Below are 10,540 nucleotides of genomic sequence, written 5' to 3' on the forward strand. Positions count from 1 at the left end.
ACTGAGTGCTTGCTATGCTTCTTGGATTCTCAGTTTGGGTTCAGTTTCCTGGCCTTTATTGTGGTCTTGTTGGTTTTCTATGTGTAGAATATCTTTAAGAATCTTTTGTAGGGCTGGTTTGTGGAGATAAATTGTCTCAATTTTTCTTTGCTATGTAAGGATTTTCTTTGACCTTGGGTTATGAACGAGAATTTAGCTGGGTATGGTATTCTTGGTTGATATTTGTTTGTCATTAAGGCATGGCATACATCATTCCAAGCTCTTTTGCTTTAATTGTCTCTGCTGAGAAATCTGAGGTGATTCTCATTGGTTTCCCTTCATAGGTGATTAATCTTTTCTCCTTGACAGCTTTAAGGATCTTTTCCTCGGTCTGAATTGATCCTGCCAGGATTATACTGTAAGAGTAGGATGTCCTGTTTTGGCCAGGTCTATTCGTATTTCTAAAAGCTTCTTGTATCTTAATAGGCCTATCTTTTTGCATGTTTGTGAAGTTCTCTGCTAGGATCCTGTTAAACAAATTTCCTAGACCTTTAACTTCTGTTTCTAGGTGTTCCTCAACACCCATTATCCTCAGATTAGGCCTTCTGATGGTATCTTCCACATTTTGAGTAGATCTATCGTATTTCTTGGATTTTTCTTGAATGGTTGTATGTTCTTTCTCTATAATATCTAGGCTGTCTTCAATCCCCGAGATTCGATCTTCTGCATGGTCTAACCTGCTGTCAAGACTTTCTACTTTGTTTTTTTTATCTCTTTTCCTTCTAATTGGTCAGCTTTGATGCCTTCAAATTCTTTGTTGGAGCTTTGTTTTAGATCTTGTGTGAACTTCTTTACTACCTTAATTTGTTGTTCAGTGTTTATTCTCAAATCACTTAGTTGATTGGTTATGGTTTCCTTGGACTCCCATTCCTTCTGTAGGGTTGGATTCAGCATTCCCTTTGTGGACTCCCTGACTTCTTTCAGCTCTCTGTTTGTGGATTCCATGGATGCCTTTAGTGATCTTTTTGTAATCTCATCCTGCTCTCTCAATTCCTGTACCACTCTTTGATTAGCTTCCTTATGGTCACGCAATTCCTGTAGTTCTCTTTGAGTGTTCTCAGCCTCACCACACCATTCCTGACTTTCTCTTTGTCTCTTCTATGCCAGCTCCCACAATTCCTGTCTATCTCTTTGACTGATCTCAGCCTGCTCACACCATTCCTTATTTCTATTTGAGTGTTCTCAAGCTGCTCATACAATTCCTGTATCAATCTTTGAGTAGGTTCTTCATGCTCATGTTATTCCTGTATTGACCTTTGGTTTGTCTTCTCTCTCTCCCTATCACGTTCACACAGAATCTTTGCAGGTTTTCAGCCTTTTCATTCACCATGTTTACCAGTAGTGTTTGTAGAGCTTTTTGGGAACTCTCCTCCGGATTATTCATTTTCTGTTCTGTCCCCTGATTACCATGAGTGGAAAGTGAGATACCTGGACTTTCCATTTTTCTTGTGTTTTTCAGGTTTGTTCTGCCCATTTGGGATGAATGAAACACCAGTTTTGTGCTAGAACACTATCTTAAGGCAAGCATCAACCAAAGTCTGTATTTGCACAGTAAAATCTGCAGATACAATCTAGTTCAACAGATATATCTATTCAACATAAAACAACTATGTATTAGTGTGCTGCGAACTGCAAAGAAGAATTTGGCAAAGCAGACATTATTAGGTTTAGGGAGATATGTGGGTAAAAATAGGAATAGAGGGATGTTGAAAAGTAGAGGGAGAGTTAACTTGACTAAACCCTAATCTCAATGGGGGAAATAGGTTGGATAGAACAATAGTAGAGAGAGAAAAAAAAGAAAGAGAAAAATAAAAAAGGGCAAGAAAAAATAGAAACAAAAATTAAAAATTAAAAAGTGAAACAATTATAAATTATGCAAATCAACTATGTAATATTCAGAGAAGAACAGGGATAGGATAAGAGAAGGGGAGGGATAGAATGAGATGTGAAAAACTTAAAAATAAAAATGCTGAAAATATATAGGTATATAGAATAGAGGAAATGCTGCTATTAATTGAATTTAAGTCTAAGAGGTTTTGAACTGAGTAATAAATTTCTGGATAATTGTGTACAAAATGGGGGATAAGGTCTTATAATCAACTACGGGTATGTCTGAGGATTAGCAGAACAGCAATTAAGTCACACAAAGAAGAACGTAAGAAGAAAAAGTGAAAAGAATGAGAAAGAAAGATAGAAAGAAAGAAAGAAAAAAGAAAGAAAGAAAAGGATCAAAAGTCTGTAGAGCTAAACAAAAAATTAAATTAAAAAAAAATTACACACACACATATATCTCTAAAATAAAAAGTATAAGAGGAAGAAAGAAAGAGTTAATTCAAATTTTTTTTAAAGATAAAAATTAAAAATTTTAAAAAGTTTAAAGAAAATTTTATAAAATGTACAAAAAAGTTCTTTGATATTTTTTGGGGAGGATGGATTGATCCTGTATCTCCTTTGTGTCTGCAACTGGTCTCTTATTGGAGTCTCTGGTCTGCTTGTGGTGTTTGATTTTCCAGTGGCTTGGTTGTTTTCTTAAGTCAGTCTGTTTGAGTAGGCAGAAAAATGCTCTGCTTTACCCAGGATTTTGCGATCCTCCTCCCAGGTTAGTTCAATGGGAGGGAAATCGGCTTTGAGTATCACAAAAGCGGGAGATGGCTTTTTCCTCAAGTTTGGAAATGCTGTGATGAGGCTAGGTTCTGGGTAAGGTGGAGGCCTTTTAGCAAACAGTTGCTTTTCCCTGAGGGGCTAGCTTCTGAGACACTAGCAGAGCCCAGCCTGGAGCCATTCTCAGGGTTTATGTTTACTGAATGTCAATTGATTGTTAAGGCTACTATAGGGAGGGGCAGCCTCTGGCTCTGTTTACCCAGTGAAGAAAGCCACTCCTGGGGCTGGTGGAGCTTGCTCAGCTGTGCTGGGTGACTTTTTGTTGGGTGGGGCTGAGCCTGACAAGTCAAATAGGTTCCTGTGACCTGCTAAATGACTCTTGTTTTCTTCCAAGGCCTGAGTTGGAGCTAGCTGCTCAGCCAGGCCTTTGTCAGTATCAAAGATGGAGATCTCTGGTATTGGGGTGGGGAGGGGTGGCCTTACCTCCTCTGCTCCCTGAGAAGGAGTGAGGATGTCAGGCTTCTACTCATGCCAGAGTCTTGGTTCTTGGGTCATCTCTGGTCTGTAATCTGCAGGATGAAGATGTCTGCCCCTTGTCAGTTCTTGCTGGTGTTGAGTAGAATCCACTCACCTGCTGCGTATGGCGTCGTTGTCCTGGACTTTCTGTGTTGCAGTTATGGCTGCTGCGGCCACCGCTGCCACAGCCGTGGCTGCTGACAAGCTCGCAGATCTGTTTCCTTGCCTGGATTTTCCCTCTCTGGCCTAACTCTCTGTACTGTGATGGCACACTTGGTGTGATTCTCTGGCTTAGGTCTGTTCACTGGAGCACTAATACTGCTTTCTATGTGTTAGCTTGTTTAGCCTCCAGCTTCTCCTCTGGCATATTGACACAATTCCTGTATGTATTTTTATTTTGCCAACCACGGGGCTTGAACTCAGGTCGTGGCAACTCTGCCTCAGGATTGATAACTCTAGGCTGGGGTGCAGCCACTGGACCCACAGCCGAACCTGGGTTCCTGGGCCCCAGTGGCTGACAAGAAAAAAATAATTAATGCAAAACAGAAAAAAGCTGGCAATTTGCAGATGGCTGCAAATTTTACACATTTTATCTTCGTTAGGTGACCATCCTGGGTCTGAATGACATGGTTGAAAAATGCTGGTAACCTGGCATTGCTGAAAGCTGGCAGGCTACCAGGGAAGCCATAGGCCTATACAGCAACATAGGTCCTGTGTTTGAAGCCCGGTCCTGACCCCTAAGAGATCCTGAGTCTCGTTCCTATTCATAGGAATACCGATGGAAGATTATAAATAGCAAGGGTGAATTAGCTATTTCTGAATACTACTATACAATTAGAGTGATTTTAGGAGCCCAATTGATTTTAATGAATATTTTTTGACACATTCAAAGAATACTATTAATTACATGTATGTAATAGGTTCGGGACAGTGGTTGATTTAATTAATACTTCATTAAGGATGCAAACAATAATATTAATTACATGGAGGCATAATAAATGCCCAAGAATTGGTAGGAATGTAGCCTATATAGTTGAATAATATGTAGACATCTCTGGCACTCTATAATGATCTATTTTTTTGTGTGTTTTACCATCTTCATGTCAATGTGTTCGTATTTTGTCAACTCCTGGGGCTCAATCTCAGGTGCTGGAAATGCTAGTCAGCTCATTATGCTCCAGGCTGGCATGCTGACACTTACCCATTAATGAATTGGGCCTTGTAGACTGTGAGTTCAGATGCCAGCACTCACAAATTTGAATCGTAAAGTAAGAAGCCCATGGTGAGATGTTTTCCTTTTCTGTGAAAGTCCTGAGTGTCAGGTGTGAAGTTTCATACATAGGCAAAACTATATCCTAAGTAATAAATGTAATAAATATTTTATGTGTAATAACAGTCAATAAAGTAAGTGGTAAATAAATGAATATAACAAAAAATAAAATGAGTAACTACACTTGGTGTAGTTACTCAACATACGGGGCTCAATCTCAGGGCCTAGGAACTGCCTGGCAGCTGAATGGGCTAGAGGCTGCTGTGCTGACAGTCACTCATTCATGAACTGAGCCTTCTAGGACCTGAGTTTAGATCCCAGAACTGCCAAACATGTAATTGTGGAGTGAGAAGCCGAGCATGACACATGTTTTCTTTTTCTTTGAAAGTGCTCGGTGACAGGTAGGATGTATAATTCAGATGCAAAACTATATGCTATGTAATAGGATGTAATAAATGTAAAAAATTTCATAGGTGGAAGAATTGTCATTACAATAAATGAAAAACAGATTGAATTAGTATGGAATCATTCTAGGATAAAATTAGACACAAAAATTATAGGACGTGGATTAAGTTTAATATTTTATTAAGCATTAACAGAATAAAAATTTCATGGAAACATAAATACCTAATAATTGGTAGTAACACACGATGCATAATTTAATAATACATAGGAATTTGTCTCATTCTATAAAATACATAATTATATGTAGGAATGTATGTACATATGTGATAAACAGTAACAGGATATTGAGTAATTTTAATTAATGCTTTATTAATTGTTAACTGGGACACATCATTAAATGGAGACATAATTTAATACCTAATAATTGGTAGTAATACTATCTATAATTTAATAATATGCAGACATTTCTCTTTTTGTGTATATAATATTTATATACAGCAATCTCTATCTATTTATATCTCGTTCACTGCAGGGGCTCAGTCGTTGAATGCTCACCGAGGAAGCACGAAGCACTTGGTTTGATTCCTCAGTGTCACATAAACAGAAAACCCAGAAGTTCTGCTGTCTTTCATTCAATTGTGTGCTAGCCTTGAGCACATACGCTTAGGGACAGGGTCAAAGCCCATACTCAAGCCCCAGGACTACCGCCAAAATAAGGTAGAATGTTCTAACTGCAACTATAGAAGGACAAGAAGGACAGGACTTCAAACACCTTATCACAGGGCAATCTAGGAGTCTGGTGCTGACAGTTGCCACCTAACCTGACTTAGCCAGATGTAAACTGCTGCGACCCAGATCCATGGGTTATCCCCGTCATCCTGGTTACCCTGGCTTATCCCCACATCCTGGGTGCTCAGGGCCTTTAAAACCTGGCAGGAAGTCTGCTAGAATTTTTGAAATATGGCTTGAAGTGGTAGAGCTCTAGCCTTGAGCAAATGTTATTAGAATAGTATCCTCATGTTTTGAGTTCAAGCCCCATGGCTAACCCCCCGCCCCCCAAAAAACACCACCCTAAACCATTAGATGTGAACTTGTGTGGTTTGTGAAATGTTCCTCAAAGAATGGTGATACTGATAAAAGCACCCTAATTCTAATGAAAGCTTGTGGAATAGAACTAGGTGCTGAGTCCTTCACAGGGTGCAGTTTGTTGCATCCTGCATTGGGTGCTCTGTGCTGAGTCTTTCGAAGGATGCTGTGTGCTGAGTCATGCAAAGAGTGCAATATGCTGTGTCCTTCACAAGGTGCATTCTTTCTTTAGGTCCTTGTAAGATCTCCACAACTGAGATGATTATGCAGACAAGAATATTGAGGCTCATTTATGTCCCCATGGCAGGGACAAAGATGTATTACTGAAGACTAGTAATTTGTCTCCTGCAGACAATTGTTTTGTTTTGTTTTCTCTCAGTCATGAACCTTGAACTCAGGGTCTAGGTGCTGGCCCTTACCTCTTGGGATTATGACTAGCACTCCACCACGTGGAGACAGGATCCCCTTGTAGCAGAGGCCACAGCCTAAGGGTCTATAGCTGAGGTCTGTCATCCTGCCTTCTCAGGATCTGAGATCTGAGGATCTGGGTACCAAACTATCCCAGACACAAAAGCCTATTATCTCCAATTATCTCCATGAGCCTATTAGTTCCAATTTACCACTAAGAAACCCGAAGTGGAATCTGGGTGCTTGTTGCTCATGTCTGTCATCCTAGCTACCCAGGAGTATGAGATCTGAGGATCATGGTTCAAAGCTAGCCTGGGCAGGAAAGCCCTTGAGACACTTAGGTCTGATGGACCCCCAAAAAAGCTGAAGTGGTGTTTGGCTCAAGTGGTAGAGCACAAAACTTGAGCAGAAGAGCTCAAGGACAGTACCCAAGCCCAGATTTCAACTCCTACAACAATAAAGAAAAGACAGAAACAAACTAACAAACCTGAAGTAGAGGGCTGGGAATGTGTAGAGTGTAGAGTGCTTTGCATATATGAAACCCTGGGTTTGATTTCTCAGGACCATATCACTAAAAAGAAGCTTGAAGTGTCTCTGGGTCTCAAGTGGGAGAGGGGTATCCTTATACAAGAGAAAATAGGGACAGTGCTCAGGCTTCTACACTGAGCTCATGGTCAGCACCCCATCCCTGCTTTCAACCCCAAAACCTAGCCAGACAGGGCCCAACTAGGAGAGGTCAAATGTTTCAAAACCTGAAGAGCTTCACCAGCCCTAGATGAAAGGAAGCTTTGTGATATCAGATATGTGCTTGGATTTCCCATGCTTCCAAAAACCTAGGAGAGATATCATAGACCCATCATCGTCCTCAATGAAACATTTCATGAGTTTCAGTGCCCTAGTTGTCTGCCAGAAGGACTCCTGAATTATATTGAGTACTGTATCTGAACACCAGAATATAGTCTCACAATGGCAGGTTAAGTGCACAGGACTTGGCCAGCCACGGGAGGTGGCACAAATGAAGGCTTCCTGTCAAACCAGAACACTGGGGAAAGAAATAGATTGGGCTAAAAATAGACCTTTTCTCCTGACCTTCAGAGCCCACCCACACTCATTCTCACAATCTGACACAGATGGAGTTGTTTGTTACATAGCTGTACAGAAGTGAGGCCTTTTGTCTGCCTGTCCAGACAATGAGAGAGACTTCTTCCAGCAGGCCTGGGATGCAGAGAAACCCTCAGGCTATACTAGGAACAGTGAGGGGAGCCCCAGAACATGCACTATCATGAAATCAGTCTCTGTTATGAAATCATTTTATTGGATACAAATTTTTTAGCTTGGTGCCATTCATCACACCTACTCTGGAGCTTCACCTATAGGAATACATACATAAATACCCAAAGACATTGAGGTACTGGCTCTTTTTGAGGGGGCAGATCCTGATGTTGAACTATGAGCCTAGGCATTGTTCCTAAGATCCTTTTGCTCAAGGGTAGTGCATTAACCTTGAATCAAAACCCCATTTCTGGGTTTTTCTGTGATCTCTTAGAAATAACAGTGTCATAGACTTTCCTATGCTGGCTGGATTCAAACTCAGATTCTCTACATCACAGCCACCTGAGGAGCTGGGATTACAATGAGAAGCCACTGGCACTTTCTTTCTTTTCTTCTTCATTTTTTAATCTAGAATATCTGACTTCTTAACAGGGTAATACCAGTGTTATGAATTTATAAGTTAACTACCAAATGTTCTTTATAGCTCCTTTCTCTGAGAAGGAATTTCTCTCCTCATCTTACCATCTGTTCATAGGTTTGAAACCAAAAGTGAGAAATGAGTGTCACAGGATTTGGGAGCAAATGTCCACAGGACATGCCAGCTCTATCAGTTAGCATTGAGCTACAGCAATTTACTGTCTCAAGATGAAAGGACCAAAAGCTAGAGCGATCCTTATACTGTCTGCATTGCTTCTTTTGCCATAAAATGATCTAATAATTATGAGTATTGTGTGTCTCTAACCTTAAGTATCTAGAATACACTAGAAGCATCTTCATGCATCACTTTTCTCTAGTGCCTCTCGAGATTTAGACTACAGGTTTGTGTGGAGGGACTCCTTGGTGAATCCCTGAGGAAAGTCTCTTGAAACCTCTTTGGGAGATCACCCTTCAAAGTCAGCCTGAGCAGGAAGTCTGTGAGACTCTTAACTCCAATAAACCACCAGAAAACCAGAAGTGGAGCAGTGGCCCAGAAGGTAGAGATCGAGTTTTGAGAGAGAAAGCTGAGCAGGATAAACAGGCTAGACCAGGCAGGAAAGCCTAGCATGCACTTATGTCCAATTAACGACCAGATGGCTGGAAGTGGAGCTGTGGCAGTGGTAAAGCCTCAGCCTTGGGAAAAACAGCTGAGGAACTCATCGGGCCCTGAGTTTAAGCCAAGGGATAGCCTCAAAAAATTTTTCAAAAAGAGAAAGCCACATTTATGTATCAGTGCCCTACCTACTTATGTGTGTATATTACCTGCCTGATTGCAAACACACTGTATGCAATACTGCTTCTTTTATTTAGTTATTTATTTATTTTTCAGATATGATCCTTACGCATCCTGCATCATTCTCTTCATTTCAGGCCCATTGCTTTCTCTTCCAGGTTTCCAGGCCTGTGTCCTTACATGATGCACACTGAAGCTCTCAACAGTCTTTATTTACATTTTATTATGAGGACAATGCAGGAACAGTCACAATTCAGGCAGGGCAACAGAAGATAGGGTTTCTTAGAAGTAACCAGTCTTCAGAAAATTAAACTTGGGGACATAAAATGGAAGCAAACATATGTAAAAACTACCATTAAGAAAAATATGAGGGGGCTGGGAATGTGGATTAGTGAGAGAGTGCTTGCCTAGCATGCAAGAAGCCCTGGGTATGATTCCTTGGTAGCACATACACAGAAAAGGCCAGAATTGGTGTTGTGGCTCAAGTAGTAGAGTGCTACAGACAGTGCCCAGGCCTTAAGTTCAACCCAAGACCTGGCAAAGAGATACCTAGATAGGTAGGTAGGTAGGTAGGTAGGTAGATAGACAGACAGACAGACAGACTGACTGACAGATAGATACATAGATACATAGAAAGAAAGAAAGAAAGAAAGAAAGAAAGAAAGAAAGAAAGAAAGAAAGAAAGAAAGAAAGAAAGAAAGAAAGAAAGAAAGAAAGAAAGAAAGAAAGAAAGAAAGAAAGAAAGATGATAGATTAATCTGGTCTTGGACGTCAAGAGGAATGAAGGGAACACTCCCTAGTCATGAGGCCTTCTGCAGTGTGCCTTCACATAACCACAGAGTAGGAAGACTGTCTCTTTCCCACTTCTCAGGCAACCAAGAGCCCCAGAGCCAAGAGGGCAGAGCTAGGTTCTATCTCATGTGCTTGGAGACAAAATAGAAACAGTCCTGCCTCTAGTTAGTCTGGGGATTTGCATTAATTATGTGGAGAATGAAGGAAGGAGAATGGACTGGCAGAGGTAAAAGGGTCTTCAAATCTGATAGATGGAGAGTCAAAAACCCACTCCCTAAGACCAGAGTGCAGCGTTTTTCTACTCTGTTCCTCCCCTCTCCCCCACTAAACTGGCTCTCTATTGGTAACCTAAAGGTAGCCTGAGGCTCCCTTCACTTGAGGGAGGAAGGTTAATTAGTCATTGTTTGAAGAGGCTGAGTAAAGCCTGACCCTGGTGTAACTTTAACAAATGTTACAGGTTTTCCCCCATTGCTGGCTCTGCCTGGAATAAATGAAGTGGTTTTGCAGCTCACTTCCCTGTTGAGTGTATACATTCTGCCTCCTAATCCTGTAGGCCTGGTCTCTGCACCTAGCCTGGCTTTTGAAACTGTTTTCTGTCCTTCAATTACAGAGTTACACTGGAGTTCTTCCTGCTACCAGGGCTAGGGCTTGGATCCTGAGAACGTCATTTGAATCCAGGATAGGTCAATAATGTTACTTTCCTTCTTCTATAGCTTGAGAAATCTAAGAACATTTAATGTGCAAGTAACGTCTCATCACCAAGGGAAATACAGGAAGCTCTTGAACACCTGACTTTTCAGTAGTGGAAGTCATTTTGTCATAGATTTCCTGCCCTGGCTGGCTTCACCCTGTGATCCTGAGACCTCAGCCTGCTGAGCTAGGGTGATGGGCATGAGCTACTTGTGCTCTGCTAGGTTCAGGACTGTAGTGACATTGGCAAT

Source organism: Dipodomys spectabilis, unplaced genomic scaffold (assembly GCF_019054845.1).
Source record: "Dipodomys spectabilis isolate Male_0828 unplaced genomic scaffold, ASM1905484v1 ptg000278l, whole genome shotgun sequence".
NCBI lineage: Eukaryota > Metazoa > Chordata > Mammalia > Rodentia > Heteromyidae > Dipodomys > Dipodomys spectabilis.